At 45.7% G+C, this 20,212-nt stretch overlaps 2 long non-coding RNA genes across 4 annotated transcripts in view; one reads left to right on the plus strand and one right to left on the minus strand.

Annotated features, from left to right (window-relative positions):
• Nucleotides 1-20,212, minus strand: part of LOC129404418 (uncharacterized) — a 357,292-nt gene that overhangs the window by 244,784 nt on the left and 92,296 nt on the right. The window lies entirely within an intron of this gene.
• Nucleotides 3,781-8,742, plus strand: LOC129404419 (uncharacterized). Of its 2 annotated transcripts, none has more exons than XR_008629850.1 (3): nt 3,781-3,865; nt 5,082-5,150; nt 6,170-8,742. It is a non-coding gene; the product is annotated as an uncharacterized LOC129404419 (long non-coding RNA). The 2 variants fall into 2 exon arrangements; XR_008629851.1 differs by having other exon boundaries at nt 6,183-8,742.

The following is a 20,212-nucleotide window of genomic DNA, read 5'->3' on the forward strand; positions in this document are numbered from 1 at the left end:
ATTTGCCTTGCACGCGGCCGAGCTGCACTCAATTCCCAGCATCCCATATGGTCCCCTGAGCACCGCCAGGAGCAATTCCTGAGTGAAGGGCCAGGAATATCCCCTGTGCATCGTCAGGTGTGACCCAAAAAGCAAAGCAAAGAAAGAAAAGCCGAACAGTAGGAGAGCAGACAGGGCACTTGCCTTTCATGCGGCTGAGGGGTTTGTTCTCCAGTACTGCATAGGGTTCCCTGAGCACTGCCTGGTGTCTCCCAAACCTCTTTTTGGCTGCTGTGGGCTTCTCTCCTACCTCATCTTTTTGTTTCCCCCTTTATGCTACAAACTTGGAGTTGATCAGGGACTCTTCCCCTCTGTCCATGTGTCTCTGGATGTAGGGGAGCCGTGCCGTGTCCCCCACCAGTAAAGGAGGTGCTCAGCCATTGAGCTACTCTCCCTGGTCTATCTCACTACTTGGAGAGCAGACGGGCTGGGATTTGAGGACATACCTGGCAGTGCTTGAGGGTTGTGCCCTGCTCTGTTCACATTAGCAGTGCCAGTGGGTACTGGTGAAGGTCCCCGAGGTTTCATATGACCAGCATGTGCTCCAGCCTGGGGTGCTCTCTCCTGCCCCTGTGTTCATACCTTCATTGGAAGTTCTTAGATGTGAACATGCTGGAAAACTTCCAACAAGATGCTGTCAGAGGAAACAAAGGGGTTGGAGTCTTTGAGAAAAATTATAGACTTTCATCATTTAGATTTCTTTTTGGGCCAGATGTATGTTCCACCTACTTTTCTTACACAGGATCACATAACTGAATGAGTAAAATGACATAATCTGTGAAAACTTGACCTGTAAGTTTTGAGCATCTCAGGGTGTGGCCCAAAAATAAACCAAAGAATTGAGCCTTGAGATTTATTGCTGGATTTCACACATATCTGTTAGCAGACTACTTTTTCTGTGCCTTTGTCGGAGGGGAGGGGAGTGGCGATCTCAAATCCAGCAGTACTCAGGTATTCAGGGTGTAAAGTTGAGTCAGACAGATGCAATCCTTGGAAATCACAGCCTGTTTTCAGCTCAGGGTCACACCAGGCGCTGCCAGGTGTCCGCAGCCCTGCTATGAACTCTACCAGTTGGGCCATGTCCTAGCCTCCACCGGCATGCCAGTCTGTTCTTATCAGAAGGTTCACAGGATTTATGTAGAATTTGGATTCTGGTGTAAGAGATAGGCCAGGAGTGCAGGCCCTGGCCTTAGAAGCAGACTGCCACAGTATAATAGTTTCATTTCCAGTTGGTCATGCCTTCGATGTTAATGGGTCACTCCTGGCTCTGCTCATTGATAACCTCCTGCAAGACGTGGGAACCGTTTCCATCTGACGGAGATTGAAAGTTGATTGAAGTACATGCCAGGCAAGCACCCTATGCTCTGTGCTATCACTGAGGCCATCATAAAAAGGGTTTTACTCTGGTTAAATTCCAGGAAGTTGTGATAGTAAATGTACTTTTTCCTACTAAGTACACAACTCACTATTCTTGAGTGTGTGATTTTGCTTTGGGATTACATCCACCAGTAGTCTGGGCTTCCTTCTGAGTCTGCACTCAGGAATTACGCCTGGTGGGTTTGTGGACGGTATGGATGAGGGAGGTCAAACCCCGGTAGCTGTGTAGAAGGCCAGTGCCCACCTTTCCCTGTGTTTTATTGATCTGACTCTGGGATCTGATTTTTAACTATTCAGCTATATATCTTTTTTCAGAAATTATAGAATTTTCAATTAGGGTAGACCCAAGAGCCCTAAGAACAGGTCAGCAGGTCAGCTGCTTGCTTTACCTTCCATGAGAGCGAATGGCATCGTGGATTACAACGCACTTCTTTGTCACCTGGAGAGGAAGGAACATCCGGGGATGTCTTTCTGAGTGGGTCTGTGAGCTGGCCTGAGGGTGATGCTGGGCCATCATCATGAGGCCCATGAATTGTGCTCCATTCTGGAGCTCATAGGTCTGACTTCTCTTCCAGGTGATTCCACGGAGCCACCTGCTAATCCTTGGGAATTACAGAAGCTGCAGACAATGGTGACATGCCACTGACACACTGTTTCAGGTGGGAGGAGAACAATGTGGTGACATGATGCAGTAACAGGCACGTACCGGTTTCTAGTGTCTCTGTCTCTTGAGTTTCAGGAAGGAGTTCTGGGATGTAATTCCTGGCCTGAGTGCTCCGACTCTTTGCTATTTGAGGCTACTTTGTCCTTGTCTGTTGTTTTCCTTTTATTTGGATTTAGCCACAACAAGCAGTGCTCTCTGAGTACTTCTATCTCAGTGTTCAGTTATTCCTACCAGATCTCAGGGTCCCTATCAGGTGGCGTGGATTCAAGACTGTCTTCAGTTTCATTTGTTTTTTGTTTTCTTTTGAGCAACATTTAGTGATCATTATATTTTAGGACAGGAATGATTGTGTGCTTTATATCTGTTTCACTTATAGTAATTGTCTTTGCAAAGTGACTGTACTTTGATCTATGCAACATTTTCCTTTTTAAATTTTTTTAAAAAAATTTTTAATTAGTGAATCACCGTGAGGGTACAGTTCACGGATATACATATTTTCCTACTTGTATTTTAGTCATACAATGCTCGAGTACCCATCCATCCACCAGTACCCCTTCTCTACCACTGATGATCCCAATATCCCTCCCACCCCCTCATTCCATACCCCACCACCCATCCCCGCCTCTGTGGCAGGGCACTCACTTTTGTTTTGTGAGGTGAGGGGAGGGTCACAACGAGTGATTCTCTTTGGTTACTTCTGGCTCTGCACTCAATGTTGCAGCTGGCAGTGCTTGCCGGACCAGATGGGACAGTGGGGATTGACAGTCCTGCCCACTGTCCCCAGACCCTCTGTAGTGTAACTCCATCTGCCGCTTTGTTTTCTATTGTATTTGTTGTTATCCCACAGTGGATGTGCTCAGGGCCACTGGAGACCTACCATCAGCTGCGGGCCTTCGGTGAGAGCAGCCTGGGAGCAGGGCTGCGCTTTGTGTTCCCCAGGGACAGTGGTTCTGATGGGCCAGGATTATTGACAGCAATGCTGATAACTTTCATATGTTCATTTCTCTTTGTTTGTTTTTGTTATTTGGCCACACTTGGCAATCGTCAGGCTTGCTTCTGGGATGCAGGGTGTCTACCCAGGCCAGTCAAGAGCATGGGAAAGCCCCCCACGTGATGTACTATCGATAAACTTCCTGTGAATATTTCCTTCCATTGCTAGATGAATCTACTTCTTGTACGACCACAGGGGCCCATGGGGGTGCTGTGGACTAAACCGGCTCAGCACCTATATGGCACGTATTCTATTGTACCTGACCTGCAACTTCATTTGTTATTTTTTTCAGTTTTGATTATTTTAGGGGACTATACCCAGCAGTGCTCAGGGATAACTCTGGCTGTATATTCAGGAATTTCTTGTGGCATTGCTCCTGGCCCTTATGGTTGCTAGGGATCAAACCTATCTCTGTGCGTCATCAGGTGCCTGCCCTGCTGGACTATCGCTCTGAGCATAAGTTCACTTTCTTTTTAGGGACTCATGCCATTAGTTTCTGTTGTATTTCAGTGCTTTGAGTCACTTCCTGTGCTTTTTGGGGTTCTTCAGCATAACAATTTCAGACTGAATTTAAAACTTGGGACTTCTGTGACTGATAACTACCAATTTGGGGATATCAGAGTTTCTGTTCAAGCTCTTTTAGGAATTAGCTTAATTTTGTTTGAGACATATGGTGTTGGCTTGTCACCAATATCATTTCTCTATTGGGACAGGGATTTCTGGGGTGAAGCCTGCGGTGATCTCCTGGCTTGAAGGAGGAGCCCTAAGGTGGGGTAGAAGAGGCATGTGTGCAGGTGAGTGTCTGAGGACCCTTTGTGGCTCGGGCCCTGCGAAGTGTGTGGATGCCTGAGTTCATGTGAGTCACGCTGCTGACCATGGAGGCCTCGGGCTCTTGGATACAGGTGTCTGTTCACGCTCACGATGCCCTTTATTTCACGAACTGCTTGTCATAGAATGATCCTGTGCTTTCCTTTCTTGGCTTTGTTGTCATTTTTCCTTATCTGTCAGGTAATGTACAATATTCATGGGATTCACAGCCATTGGCCCCCTGTTTGTGCTTCAGTGGTTTCTTGTACAGCCTGCACTGGTGGTATACCCTTTCAGGGGAATCTGTTTACCACTCTTCTCTCTGTGTCATGCTTATTTTTGCCCTCAGATCATTAGAATGTTTTGGCAGTATATTAAATTTATTTTTGGCTGTAGGGCTCAGAATTTTCAGTGTTTATTCCTGGCAGTTTTCAGAGGTTACTTTTGGTGGTATTCAGGGATCAAACCCTGTCAGCTTCATGTGATGGAAGTGCCTTCCCTGCTGTTCTATCTAATCCACTAAGACACAACTTTTGTGGGGCTGGAGCAATAATACAGCAGTTAGGGTGCTTGCCTTGCATGTGGCCAACCCGGGTCCAATTCCCAGCATCCCATATGATCTGCTGTGCACCGCCAGGAGCAGTTCCTAAGTGCAGAGCCTGGAGTAACCCCTGTGAATCGCCAGGTGTGACCCAAAAAGCAAAAAAATAAGAAGTAAAAAAGAAGTGTCTTTTGCTTTTCTGTTTACATAATGAATGTATGAGCCTACGATAAAATACTGATTTGAGATAGAGAGCTGATACCTCAGGAAGGGTAGTTGCATTGCACATGGCAGACACAGGTGAAAACTTGACATCTCATATGTTCCCAGGTATCACCAGGTCTGGATAAAAAGCAAAACTGAAAAGGCTCCTTTGTGGATTTGCAAGCTGCTCCTAGCATTCCCCACAATGGACGTCATTCAAATACTTTCCATTACTGATTCTTTTTTTTAATTTTTGTTGGATAACACCAAGCAATGCTCAGGGGTTACTCCTGGATCATTCACTCAGGAATTACCACTGGCAGTGCTTGGGGAACTATATGGGATTCTGAGAATCGAACCTGGGTTGGTCTTGTGCAAGGAAAATGCCCTATCCATAGTGCTATCACTCCAGTCCCAATATTACTAACCCTTCCATTGTGTTTTATGTTTGATTTCAGAAAGGAAATCACAGCTTCAGGGGATTTCACTGCAACAATTTGATTTGGGAATTGAGTCACCAAAAACGGGTGAGTCGGTATGATTTGCATATTGAATATAATATTATGTTGGCAGGATAGTTCCTTGGAAGAAGAATGTGACTTGAAAGTGGAGGTCTGGCCACTGCAGGGTGGAACTTTGTAGCCTAATGTTTGAGTAGAGGGTCCAGAGTCTTAGTGGATGCTAAAATCAGTCCTTTTAAAATCGAAGGATATAATTTTGGTTATTATTATTCATATTTCTTGCTTTTTCATTCTCTCACGGTGATGCTGACTAGTTACTTCAGGCTCAGCTCTCAGGAATATCTCTGGGAAGTGCTTAGAGCACCATCTGGGATGCCAGAATTCAAACTGGGTCCACCAAATGCAGTGGGAATGCCCTCCCCACTCTTCTAGCATTCATAACCTGTCCTAGCATTCTTAATGCTGTTCTAGCATTCTTAACCGAATTCCTACTAGTATTTAGAAGAAATACTGTGATTTTTCACTGGATTGAAAGTAGGCACAAGAGTTAATTGCTTAAAAGAATTGGTTTGTTGCCACGAGTGATAGAGTATTGGGGCAGACTTGCCTTCCACAGGCTGGAAACCTGGACTCTATTCCCAGCACTGTTCCATGGGACTCACCGTCAGTGATCCTTGTCACTTCTTGGTGTGGTCATTCTCAAAATAAATACAAACTACAAACCAAAAAAGAATAAAAAACCTTGATCCTAGAGAGGATTTGTTTGTTGTGAAATGTTTTCAGTGGCCCCCATGGTCCATCTTGCTGTGTAGGATTGTAGCCATGCCTTAACACATGGATAGGGGCTCCACACTGTGCTACAAACAAACCCAGACTCGGGTGTATTTTATTTTGTTGGAAACTACTTCTTTGGCATTCTGCAGACAGTACTATGTCCATTTTATGTATATGTTTATCGAGTTGAGAATATTTGAACAATTTAATGATTGTGCAGCCTTCATTATGTGGAAACATTGGGTCATCCCATAGAACATCCATCCACCTGTCATAAATTGCATTCCTAGTCGTGGAAATGTTGGCCGCAGTTTCTTTTCACAGAGACTATAAAGGAATGGAGCAGTAATTGGAATCCTCCTGTGCATTGTACAAGGAAGCAGCCAACCCCAGTGGAATGTCTCTGATCCTGCACTCTGTGACAATATCTCCAAGTCAGCAATCCCGCCCTCTGCTCCATGGGGATGCTGAGAAAGGCTAATGTCTTCTGAGGGATATCAGTGTGGAGAGAGCGACCTCACTGTGAAGAACCTCTCACCTGGGAAAAGTTCCTCACAGTCTGTTCTCCTCAGTTTCTGGACACAAACACCTCAAGGCAGCAGCCCCAGGAATGTGGGAGAGGAGCACTGTTTATAGTGAGTCCCACATTCCGACATTGGCATAAGGAAAGTCACCATGTACTGACCCTGTCCAAGAATAATGTTCCCTTAGAAACCTACATTAGACAGAATCCCCAGGATCGTTACCAGGGAGAACAAACTTTGAGGCAGGTATCATCGCAGTGTGTCAGTGCAAAGATTCCAAACTGGAGAGAAACTGTTTATGTTTACAGACTGTGGGAACGCTTTCACTTCCCCCTCAAAACGTATTATACATCAGAGAATTCACACTGCTGAGAAACCTCATGCATGTGAGCAATGTGGAGAGGCCTTTACCTTGTCCTCACAACTTGATGGCCTCAGGGAAATTCATACAGGAATGAAAACTTACTCATGGCAGGACTGTGGGAAGGCCTAAACTTGCTCCTCTGATCTCTTTCATCACAGAAAGAGTCATTCTGGAGAGAAACCTTATTCACGTCAGGACTGTGGAAAGGTCTTTGCTTATCACTGAAGCCATTCTGTGCACAAGGATAATCACACTGGAGAGAAACAGTGATTCTGTAAGACATATGGAAAGGCCTTCACTTGATGGGCAGCCCTTAAAGGGCACATGAATACTCATTCTGGAGAGAAGTCTTATATATGTCAGGAGTGGGGGAAGAACTTTAGCAGATCCTCAGTTCTTAGTATACATAGGAGAATTCATACTGGCAAGAAACTTCATAAACTTAAGGCATGTGGAAAGGCTTTCAGTGATTTATGAGCCCTTAATAGGCATATGAATACTCATACTGGAGAGAAGCCCTTTGTATGTCAGGAGTGTGGGAAGACCTTTAGCAGATCCACGTATCTTACTATACATAGTAGAAATCCCAGCCTTATGTATGTCAGGAGTTTTGGAAGGCCTTCAGCATGTCCTCCTATCTTTCAGTACATAGGAGAATTCACACTGGAGAGAAGCCTCATAATTTTTAAGTTTGTGGAAGGGTCTTCACTCAGCAGTCAATCTTTACTCAGCATATGAGAAGTCATACTGGAGAGATGCCTTAGTAGTGTCAGGAATGTGGGAAGGCCTTTAGCTCATGCTCAGTGCTCACTGTACATAGGAGAACTCATTTGGGAGAGAAGCCTTTTGTATGTCAGGAGTGTGGGTAGATCTTTCTCAGATACTCAGAGCTGACTAGACATAATAGAATGCACACTGTCGAGAAACCTTAGAAACGCAAGGCATATAGAAAGTCCTTCATTTGATCATCTTCCCTTATAACACATATGGGTACGTACAGTGCAGAGAAGTCTTATGTATGTCAGGAGTCTGGGAAGGCCTGACATTCATAAGGCATAATACAGTAGTAGGATAGCCTTAACACTTACGTGTACTCATAGGAGAATTCACACTTGAGAGAAACCATATTAATGTAAGGACTGTGAGACAGCCTTCATCAGCACCAGCGATTTCATACTAGAGAGAAATTGAATGTGAGAAATGTGGAAAGCGTATTATTTCTCATGCCTTTGTGTTGGGGCTGGACTGAGCTATCAGGGTGAGCCCATGTATACTGTACCGTACTACGGACAGGAACATAGGGACCCATGAAAATGGGCGAGACTTCTCGTGTGTCCTGACTGGTTTGGATGAAGCTGAACATTTTCCCCCTTCAAGCTGCCTTCAGAAAAATAATTTCAGAATACTGAAAAGAGCAGTTTTTCCTTCTCTCACAGAAGCCTGGCTGGTCTTTGACATGCAGATGGTGTTAGCCAGGCCTGACCTTTGATATTGTAAATTGTAGATTTCAGGTGCAGGCCCAGCTTTGTCTTTGGGATGCAGATTTCAGGTGCCTGCCCAGTTTGTATTTGAAGTGGCAAGCACAGCCTAGTCTTTGGGATGTAAATCCAGGTGCCTGAAGAAGGTTTCAGTTTCGGTTTTGTATCCAGGTGCCTGTAGGTTTCAGTTTCGGTTTTGTATCTTTCCCTTCTCAGTTCTGTATTCTTTTCCCGAGGCTATAGGCCTACCCATACAAGGAAACAATATGTTCCATTGTCTCAATGTTCTCCCTGTAACATTTTTTGATGCCTTTGGTGAAGTCACTATATTGCGCCCTTTAGAGGTACCATGATCAATAAAAGGAGGTCCACGAGGCCCTCTGCCTTTGCTAAGAGCCAGAGCGAGCCTTAGTCCTCCAATCAGTGAATATTTCTTCCGCGTTCCTATCTCAGCGCCTCCGATTGCAGAACGTTCACGCAACACCTTTGTAGTCATAGGAACAATACTGGAGAGAAGCTATATGTTTCCCTTTTTCCTCCATTTTTTAAATGTTAGTTCTGGGGTTCTGAGTTGTTTTGGGTGGTGTATGTTGTATAATCTGGAGAATGGGGATATCCCTCACAAATTATGCAAGGATGTGAATCGGATCAAGTAGAGTCATTGCTGTGAAATTATTTTGTAAGTTATAAAGTGAGAGCCTGGCAAGCTACCCGTGGCATACTTGATGTGCCAAAAATATTAACAATGACGGTCCTCATTCAGCTGACCCTGAGAGATCCCCCAATACGCCATCAGCCTACACTGGCATGTGCCAGGGACAAATGGAGACGTTACTGGCACCCACTCGAGCAAATTGATGAACAACAGGATGACAGTTCTACAGTGAAGTTATAAAGTGCCATTTGAACATTAGGCACATGGATGTGGCATATAAATATAAGTCGGTATTTCTGGCTTTAATCTTTATTTTAAAGTTGGCTTATTAGTATAAAGTAGCAGATTATGTTAAAGGAATTTGGGGGAGAAATGACGTATTAATAATGTTTTGGGGAAAGGGTTCTGATCACTGTTAGGTCATAGAAAACAATAAGACTTGCAGTTTATTTGGGTCATTTGTATTTGGGATAATTAAGTGGGTAATCCCCTCTGGTCACTTTGTCTTCTGACATCTTCTTTCTGTGTGCTGGCCTCCTCTTACCACTTAATCCGTCCTCACTTCTCCTCCAGGCAGTGACCTTTACAGTGCAGCTATATTTTCATTCATTATTAGTGGGCTTATATGTTGGGCCTGTCATCAGATTGGACGGTGTGAAATCATCATTTTGGTTGGTTAAAAACAGTCAGTTCAGCTTGCTCAGACTAATACAATAGGTACTCAATAAAGTGTTGCTAATTCTCTCATTGGATCAATAAGCCAAGCAGGGTGTTTTGCTTTCTAGCTCCTTGGATCGTGGTTTTTTATGATTTTTTTATGCTTCTAATCCCTTATCAGAATAAGAATTTTTGGTGCTTAAAATGCATATCTACAAATAATGCCAGTTACATTGAAATACAGTTATGGAAATTAAAAGAATCCAAACTTGTCACATAGTAATGTGTGCTTTTAAAATTAATTCATTGAACAGCAAGATCATTGAATTAAAACTTGGGAATAGTTACTTGTTTTTTTAATGATAGCTGCTTGAAACTTTTTTGCACTGTGCATAGGAGATGATCATTATGGAATGGCCTCTGATGATCACTGAGAAATATGGAATGCTGAGAAAGAGCTGTCAGCACCTGAGAGCTGTCAGCTACCTTTGGTAGCTGAATGATCACTGGGGAGAGTTACCAGATTCTCATTTAGAATGGAAGGCTGTTAGCAGAGGTGATCTAAGTGGCAAGTTTAAGATACTTAAAACTTAAAAGCGGTGATAAATGTGACTGATGTCAGTAACATCACTGTCATACGAGTAAAAATATTGTGATATGATGTAAAGTCAAGGCAGAGATAGTGCTAATACTGTTGTTATGCTTTGTTGCCTATCTTCTTTTTTGGGCGTCACCTGGTGTTGCTCAGGGGTTACTCCTGGCTTTACACTCAGAAATCACTCCTGGTGCTACTCAGGGGACCATATGGGATGCCAGAGATCAAACCCAGGTCATTTGCATGCAAGGCAAATGCCCTACCCGCTGTACTATTGGTGTGGCCCAAGGCAGTCTTGTTCATATCTAGGGCTGTAGTCTTACATTTCAAAGACTTTGGAAGTTAGAAGGCCATAAATCATCTTACAAGTGTTGCAAAGATGTCTACATTTGTGGACGTCTGCTAGGCTTGATCCAATGCTTTGGCAGTATTAAAGTATTAAGGCTTTATACTTCCAGACTTGAGGGCTAGAATCTGTCCAGACAGTCCTTGTTTGCCTACCAGTTTTTAAGAAATTTAATGGACTCTATTTATATTATTTTGCTTGTAGATTCCAAATATAAATTTACATATAGATGTGGAACCTTTTTGCTGTGTGTGTAGGGGTGCACAGCTGGAGATGCTCTGGAGTTACTCCTGGCTCTGCACTCTGGAACTACTTCTAGCAGTGAACCGGGGACCGTGTGAGATACTGGAGATCAAATCTTGGTTGGCTGTGTACAAGACAAGGTCCTACAAATTGTACTATCTCTTTAGCTCCAGACATGCAAACTTTTTAAAGAGAATTCCATTGAAATTTTCTATAGTTACTAAAATATAAAATTTAAAAAGGACTTTGTGAAAATGACTCACAAAAACTGTGTCTGTTAAAAAAGTGTGCTAGTGTTTACATGGGAAGATCATGTGCAAATGATACAGTGAGTACTCCAGTGGTTCAGAGAAAGAAGGCCGCCGTGTGGATGGGATGGCAGGGCGAGCTGGGCCTTGGAGAGGAGGAGTTCAGTGGATAGACACGAGTGCGGGAGAAGACATTTGCATCAGGGAGGAGGTGTAGGAACTTTGGGTTTGCTCCTGGGAGTATATGTTACTTCAGAGAATGCTGCTTGAGTTTGGAGATGTGGTACAGCGGGTAGCGTTCTTGCCTTGCAAGGGGATGGCCTGAATTCAATACCATGCACACATATGGTCCCTGGAGCACCACCAGGAGCGGTTCCTGAGCACAGAGACAGGAGTATGCACAGAGTGCCCTTGACTATAGTCTAAAAACAAACTAACCAAAACAATAAAAAAAGAGATTGCTTCTTATTTTTGTTTGGCTTTTTAGGTCACACCCAGTGATTCTCAGCGGTCACTCATATCTCTGCACTCATGAATTACTACTGGCGGTACTTGGGGGAATACATGGGATGCAGGGATCAAACCTGGACTGGTCATGTGCAAGGCAAACACCTTACCCACTGTTCTTTCACTCTGACCAAAGAGATTGCTTCTTAAGCTCCCACACATGCATAGAGTTTCAATAAATAGAACCATAGAAATGGTCAACTTTGGTAACTAATCATCAGTGCAAATTCTTTGTTCTTTTATGTTTGTAAAATAATTATTTTCCTAATGTATACTGATTACTGGCTTCCTCCACCACTCTCAGAGAGCCCTGCAAGCTACGGAGCGTATCTCGCCGGAACGGCAGAGCCTGGCAAGGTACACGTGGCATATTCAATATGCCAAAAACAGTAACAATAAATCTCACAATGGAGATGTTATTGGTGCCTACTCGATCAAATCGATAAACAACAGGACGACAGTGCTACAGTGCTTTTTCTTTCTTGCACTTCGGTGATGCTCAGGGAACCATTCCGAATTCTGATGTGTGAACCCAGATTTCCCGCATGCAAGACAAGTGCCCAGCCCACTGTACTACCCCTCTTCCCCCATCCTCTGGATTTGAAATTGTGTTTCTGAAACTGCCTTCTGTGGTTTCCCTTGTAGGCAAGAGTCCAGTGGTTGCGCTTTTTCCAAAGACTCTGTTCTTCCAGCCTTTTTCCTTTGCAATGTCTGTCCAGGACTCTGGGCTGCTGCTAGGCCAGTTCCTCTCTGCATCTCCAGGGCTGGCTCTGGAGTCATTGCTCTCAGCCTATCTTGATAATTCGCCAGTATCAGGTGTCTTGAAACTACCTGCCTCTTTTACCTTCAATCAGACCACCCGCGTTTTTCCTGAGGGACTGTGATAGCATTGATTGAATGTCTGACTGACCAGTACAGGATCAGGGGCCTTCTCCTTCCCCCGCAGCTCCCCACTCTGTGGCCCACCACCCCATCAGCTGCCTCTCCACTCCTTTATTTAGTCCGTTCCCCTTGCACCACCAGTTCACCTGGGTTCTGTAAATCTGGGCCATGGCCCTTAAAGGTCCCTGGCAGAAGAGGAAGTGCCGTCATAGAGGGCCCTTCAGGAATGCTTTCTATTCAAGCTGTGGTTGCCTGGCTCGGGCTGCCATTGGTCTCGTGGGTAGAGGAGGAATTGGTGCCCGGCGTGGCAAGGCGACTGTGAATACAGATTTTGTGGCAAGATCGGAGTGGCCATCGCGAGTGCCTGGCGCCTCCAGATCTCTGCACTGTGAGGGGCGGGGCCTGCCAGCTGGGTTTGCTGTTTCGCTTGTTTTTCACTGGTTCTGGATATCCAGGTGGTTTTTGAGGTGTGGCGAAGGCTTTCGGGGATCCAGAGGCTTTGGGCGTTGCAGTGGGGGTTGTGCCAGGGTGCAGGCGTCTCGGGTGTGAGCGAGTGATCTTGGGGGCTCCCCTTGGCCAGGATCGCCTCCAGCTGTGGAAGGGGTCCGAGGCGAGTGGGTGCGGATTTGCAGGGGCTGCAGAGGGCAAGGCTTAGCCCTCCTGAACCTGCCAGCACCGAACTGTGCTTGGCCCTGTCCAGAGCTCTTGGTCCTTGCATCACGAGTGTAGAACCTTCAGACTCATTTCCACAGGCAGGGCCATCTGCAGCAGGAGACCCAGTTGTCCTCTGTCCTTTGATTTACTGCCATGGTGGGGTGGGGCCACCCATGTCGTGCTCCCTGCGGTGGGTGGGATTTGCAAGTGAAACTTTTTGATTATTGTTTTGGTTGGACTTGTGTACCATATCAGGAGATGCTCTGGGTTTACATTCAGCTCTGGGGTCTGGAAATCTGCTGATAGTACTCGGGGTCTGCATGGGATGCTGGGGATTTATCTGGGTTGGCTGCATGCAAGGCAGATTCCCTACCCGCTTTACTGTCTCTTCTCCCAACTTTTGTGATTTTTTCCCCTAGGTCAAGAATTTCTAATTTCAAAGGTTTATTTGCAAAGCACCCCACACATGTAATCCCTCCCTGGCCAGACTACCTCCAGCTATTGTGATGAGTAATGGGGCTAAAGTTTTGGGGTTTCTTTAGAGAGAAATAATTGATTTCCAGGGTTGTTGGTAGTGTTGGGGAAGCTTTGCTCAGGGTCACTCCTGATGTGGTGGAAATAATTCACTTAGAAAGTTCCAGAACAAGTACAACAAGTAGGGTGCTTGCCTTGCATTCGGCCATCCCAGGTTCAATTTACGTGTGGTATTCCATATAGTCCTTTAGCATCACTAGGGCTGAGCCCTGATCCCAGAGCTGCAATAACCTCTGAGCACTGCCAGTTGCCGTCCAAAATCGAAACACATGCACACACACAGACATACAGAGAGGATGTGAGAGCAATGAAAGAGAGTACTAGAATTCAAGAGAAAATATGAATTTCTGTAGTGTAGAAAAAAACAGAAAAGAGGGCTTAAGGACCCACTTTAAATGTGTCACTCTTGAATTTGTCTTTGCACATGAGTGTTGGATGTTAACCCTAAGCGCTTTAGGCTTGATCCATAAATTGCCAGTTTTCTTCCCCCATAGAAGGTTATAGTGCTCTCATGAGCTCTCCTAATCCTCCGATTTTATCTTTAACTCATAAAATCAAACCTACTGGTGATTCCAGACTTTGCATCTGTGGTCAATTATTTGTATTTCTCTTTCCGCTATAACTGATATTATCTATAATCTATTACTATAGAGCAATGTTCTTTGCTTCAAAAGAAAAAAGTTAATGCTAAGCACTTACTATTTGAGGGTTAATTGACTAGAATATTTATTCCTGGGCATCCATCGTATTTACTTGACTCAGGCTTCAGTTGCCATAGTTTCTAACCCCAGAGAACTGGATCTCACCAAGAATCTCTGGATGGACCTGGGGCAAGCAGCAAAGCTATTTTGGCTTCAATACGGGACAGTCTAGAAATCATAAATCATGGTTTTGTTTCCATGCTGTCATGACTTAAAAGACCAGACCCTTTAGGGGAAGGGGAAGGTATACCAGCCTGAACACTCCATGTAAAATTTATGATAAAAGCACATCCAGCTTTTAACCTTAACTCCTGGATCCCAGAGAAGTAAGTTTTGGAATGTTTCTTACTGTGTGATTCAGATAAATACAAATATTAATAAGAAGTAAACTTAATTGTTAAATACGTACAAGTAGGTAAAGAGCAAAGCAACACAGATGCTTGTAGCCCCTGAGTGAATTTCTCAGTCTAGTCTCAGACAGAACGTTTTCTTGAGTTAATTCCTCCAAAAGAGTTGTCTCTGTTGAAATGCTTGACCTTTGTAAATGATAAAGCACAATACATGCAGGCCTGTCCCTCAACACCTCTCAGGTGTTCTATAAGTATGCTATTCGGCTCGGAATTAAAGGCTCACTATGCACTGCCCATTGGCCATCAGTTGTTGTCATCCCCATGTCTTTGTTTCTCTGGCGAGAGAGACCATCAAACATGTTGTACCATGGGACCTAACCTCCTCACTAATCTTCACATCTGGCGACCTGGGGAGGGCGCCTTAGAATTCACACTTGAGTATTTTTTGTTGTTGTTGTTGCTTTGTTTCATTAGTTACCTTTTGAATCACTTGGGGGCTTGTAAACTTGTGGGACCCTATGGGATGCGGGGAACAAACCAGAGTCAGGTGTATGCAAAGCAAGTGCCATATCTGATGTGCTTTCACTCAAGCCCCAGAACCTAATTTTTATCTGATCCACTAGATTTCTGTTTAGATGTTATAACATTTTCTGTTACAGTGGACCCAAGGGTTCTGAGAGACAACACCACAGGTCTGCTTTTGCCTTGCCTTCCCTGAGAGCAATGGGTAGCCCAGATTCTAATCCGCTTCTGCATCCCTTAAAGAGGAAGGAGCATCTGGTAGACTCTCCCTGGGTGTTTATGTGAGCTGCTGCCCAAGGGTGCACCCAGTCAGACCTTTACGAATCTAATGCACGACTTCCAGTCAGGGTCATACAGATTGTGCTCCTCTCTTGCTCACGGCTCTGACATTTCCAAGTCTCTGTCAAAGCCTCGGTGGGGTCCTCAAGAATAACAGTCTGGAGAAGATGGTGTCTGACACGCTGTCCCCAGGTAGGAGGAGAGTGACGCGAGGAAGCTCTACAGGGAAAGGAGTGCACAGGTCTCCAGTGTGGACTGTCTGGGAGTCACTTCAGGAAAGAGATGTGGGATGTGGCTCCGGTGGGAGTGCCTGATTCTGCTGTCTGAGGCCACTTTTGTCCACATTCTTTTTTATGTTTGGCTTTGGTGTGACACTCAGTGGCTCTCAAGGAGAGCTCACAGTTTAGTGATCAGTTGTCAATCACGACAGGTCTCCCGGGCCTTACAGATGACAGGCCAGGCTGACTTCTTGGGGGTTTTGCTCTTTTTGTTAGGGATGTGAGTGGTTAGGGGGCGGGATCACACCTTGTGACTCTTGGAGGGACCCACCCAGGGAATGCGCCTACAGTGCTTGGGGGACTATATGGGACAGGGTTATCGACAGACCTACCCGCTGTTCCTGTACCCACTGTACTGTTACTCCAGCCTTCTGCTTTGTTTCCTTTCATATCTCTCGTCTTCCCACAGTGGAGGTGCTCAGGGCTTCTAAGAGGAAGAGCTTAGGATTCCCACCTGACGGGCATCAGGGACCCTAGGGTGTGCTGGCCCCTCTAATGACTCAGACCCCACAACTTGCGATTCCCTATTTTATTCTTCCCACTCTGGAGAGTCTTAGCTGCTTCGCCACAGTCTCGGGTTCAAAAGATGCTTATGTGTCTCTCTGAGCATGCGCTGTTCCCATGGATACCGGTCAGAAGATCTCTGGGGCCGCCTGAGTTATTGGGTGCCAAGAAACTTTTAATCTTAGAGAGATTTTGCCCAGTCTTGAACCGTGATTCCAGAGTCTCATTGGCACATATGTCCACCCACAGCTTTGAATTTCTGACTGGACATTGAGTATCCCTTCTCATCCCTAGAGCAGGAATGTGAGATGTATCATGTGGGAGGTCATGTCTACTGTATTGGTCCACCCTAGTGTTGCTTCTGTTCGGTCCTCCTGGGGGCGTGCTCAGCTTTTACTCTCTGCAGCACTCACAGGACCAGTGGTGCTGGGCTTGGCCATGGGGTGTCATGGGGTGGCCATGGTGTAAGGCCAGTGCCTCCAAGAACCTTCAAGTGCAGCACCTTGACATTGCCGCATACGTGGCTGTCTTATTGTGATTTCTTGTGCCAGTCAGCCAGGAAAGTGCATGGAGGCTGGTTCCTCTCAAGGGAACAGGGGAGATGTCCTGAGCCCATGTAGGGCCGTCCTCAGGCCCCAGAAAACAAGAGTGGGGACAGGCCCTGACTCCCCAACCTTGTGAGTGTCTGCTCAGGACACAGTGACCTTCTCCGATGTGTCTGTGAACTTCACTCCGGAAGAGTGGACATGTCTGGATGCCTCTCAGTGAAAGCTGTCTCCGTGATGCTGGAGACCTACCAGCACCTGCAAGCCGTCGGTAAGACCCGCATGGGGTGCACCCTGCGGCTTAGACCTCCTTGCACTCTTGGGGTATAGCCAGGTCTGCGTCTTCAACAGGGTCTGTGATCTGAGTAGTTCTTTCCAGTGCTAAATCCATTTGCTTCTATTACAGACAACTTCAGTGTGTTTGGTTTGGTTTTGGTTTTAATTTCTGTCCAAGTACACATTCTACCTGGCTGTGTAAATGATCATCTCGGGCTGCTCAGAGACCTGGGAGCTGCTTATAATTTGTCCCGGTTGTCAGCTCCAATGGTCGGAGCATTACTTCCAGTACAATCTCACCATGCTGTTAAGTTCAAGAATTTTGTTTTGTTTTGATTTGGTTTGGGGGTTTCACTGAGAACACTGCGGGATTACTCCTGGCTATGCTCTGGGAGCTTGTGGGCTAAAGGGGATCAAACCGATATTTGTGCACAGCACAGGTGTCCTGCCCGCTGTACTATCTTCCCCAACAGAAGTTTATTTATTTCTTAGGAATTCAGCCATCAGGTCCTGATCTATTTTAGTGTTCAGGGTCACTTGCAGTATTTCTTGGGATAATGATACTTCAGCATGACTCAGGGTTTGCTCCTGGACTCTGCACTCAGCGATCACTACTGGCAGCCTCAGGTGTCCATATAAGATGTTGTTAATGATCCAACTGGGATTGACCTTGACTGTAAAAATCTAAGGCATGCCGAGGGGCTTGTGCATTCACGGGCTCTCTGGGCGGCTGTGTCTCACTGCCCGCGTTCAGTGCTCTGGAACCACTATGTATGGGCTGGATCGGGATGGCCTTTGGCCAAGGACAGTCGAAGGAAGAACGAGGACCAAGCTGGTTGCGGATTAGTTACTATTTATTCAATCTTCCATCTTTCTCATCTCCCACACTCCCAGCTCAGTCCTCTCTCTGGATCTACTGCAGCCCTCTGTGGATCCCTTGTCTCTCTTCTCCCTTTTTCCTCTTGCCCTTGCCCCCAGGTTACACACTGCCAGGTAGCAAAATCACGATAAGAAAGCCCTTCCTGAGGGCTGGCATTTCAAAGTCCTTCCTGACTCTTAAGCTATTTTTCTCCTTTCCTTAGTCCAGACACTCATTAACATCTTAATGCTAGTTATTTTTGTATGGACATTGCAAGAGATACATTGAGGCTTGTAAGGCAGCTCTCCTGGCAACATCTTGCCACAGACTGCCACATCTTACCACAGCACTCAGGCCAGATTAATCATTCCTCACCCTAGCAGGGTCTAAATCTAGTTATCACTGTTTGGATCATGACAACATTTGTCCATGATCAAGCTCCTAACTTATAGTTAAACATTAGGCACTTTGGCCAGGCCCATCTCGATGCCAGGGTAGCATACAACACACCGATTGCCTTGGGTTCTTCCCGTCCGTCGTCGGGACCCTGCTTTTGGGGGTGCTAGGAAGTAAGGGCAGCTGAGGCTTAGGTCAAGATAACAGATGCCCAGGAGGAAAATATCATGTAGAGTTAAATGATTCCCAGGTTACAAAAGCGTGGCATTAGCTAAGTCTTCCTGTGTCCATACAAAAAGGACATGGCTCTGAATAAACTATGCAAAGGACTCAAGGAGAAGAGAAAAACAATATTTACAAGTCAACAGAACACTAAGAAAGAAGTTACAAATAAACACAGAGGAATGGGAGCACTGTGACGGGAGTAACCTAATAAACCTAAACTACCTAAGGCTATGTATTCCTACACTTGACCAAAGCAAATGTCCACCTGCTGGGCTCTGTTAATATCTGTTGATTTTTAAAAGTTTTTAAAAAATGGGGGGTCCTGGGGCTGGAGTGATAGCACAGCGGGTAGGGCGTTTGCCTTGCACACGGCTGACCCGGGTTCAAATCCCAGCATCCCATATGGTCCCCTGAGCACCGCCAGGGGTGATTCCTGAGTGCATGAGCCAGGAGTGACCCCTGTGCATTATTGCTGGGTGTGACCAAAAAAAAAAAGCAAAAAAAAAAAATGGGGGGTCCTGCCATCTCTGTCTATTTTGGGGTTTCTTTTGCACTTGGGTTGACTGCACTCAGTAACCACTTTTAGAGGGACTCAGGAAACTCAGTATGGTGCCAGGACAGAGAGATAACTACAAAGAGGAGGGCATCCCATATGGTCACCAAGCACTTGCTGGGTGATTACTGAGTATAGAGTCAGGAGTGACCCCTGATCATCTCTGGTATGACCCTGACAAAATTAAATACAGTGCTCAGTCAAAGGCGTGTAAACTATGCATGATGCCAGAGCTATCCTATTTGCAGTATTTTCTGGTCTCTCCTATTTCACTCTTAAATGGGAACCTGGGTTCTGTGTCACTGATTACCAGCCATCTGCAGCATATCGAAAATAGAGATACTGTTTCATACCTTTTGAGGAATTTGCCCGATTTCGTACGGACACATGGGATTAACCTGTCGCCTTTTCCTTGTCACTGATCCATGTCTCTGGGAGCAGGACATTCTGAGGTGAAGCCTGTGGTGATCTCTTGGCTGGAAGCATGAGCCCTGAGGCCAGGGAGGAGAGGTGTGTGTGCAGGTGGTTGTCGAGGATCCTCCATGGCTAGCTGCTTGGCAGTGTGTGGGTGTCCTGAGCTCGTGACAGACATGTGGCTCTGTCTGGGGGTTCGGGCTCCTGCATCCAGGCATCTGTGTTGTGCTCATGCTGTTCTACTTCCCCTTGAACTTTCATTCACAGAATTACCGAGTGCTTTGGTTTCTGCCTTTATCATTTTGCTTCATCTTTCATGCATGTAGATTTGTCCAGGGGATTCAGGGCCCTTTTGATCCCCGTCTGTGCCTCACCAGCCTGGCTGGACAGCCTCCAATGTACAGGCTCGGGTGCCCTTTCCAGGATCAGCTGGGTGACCTTTGTCTTCTCTGTCCGGCATATCCTTGCTCTCAGATCAGTACACTAGTCGTCAGATACAGTAAGAATTCCTTGTTTTTTTGGAGGGGCTCAGTGATACTCAGGGCTTTTCCTGGTGAATCTCAGGTTGCTTATTTTTCTCTTTGTTTTTTTGATACCCTGTTGCTTTGTGCTTGGATTTCTGTGTATGTTAACTTGTAAATAATGGGTCTTGGTGATGGAAGCAGGATGAAGATGACTAAATAAACAGGTACAAAATGCCCCTTGCTTGGAGCTGTCTCAGCTCACCACTACATCATTGTTTGCTCTCACTCTGGCTTGGCCAAG

Source organism: Sorex araneus, chromosome 4, assembly GCF_027595985.1.
Source record: "Sorex araneus isolate mSorAra2 chromosome 4, mSorAra2.pri, whole genome shotgun sequence".
Lineage (NCBI taxonomy): Eukaryota > Metazoa > Chordata > Mammalia > Eulipotyphla > Soricidae > Sorex > Sorex araneus.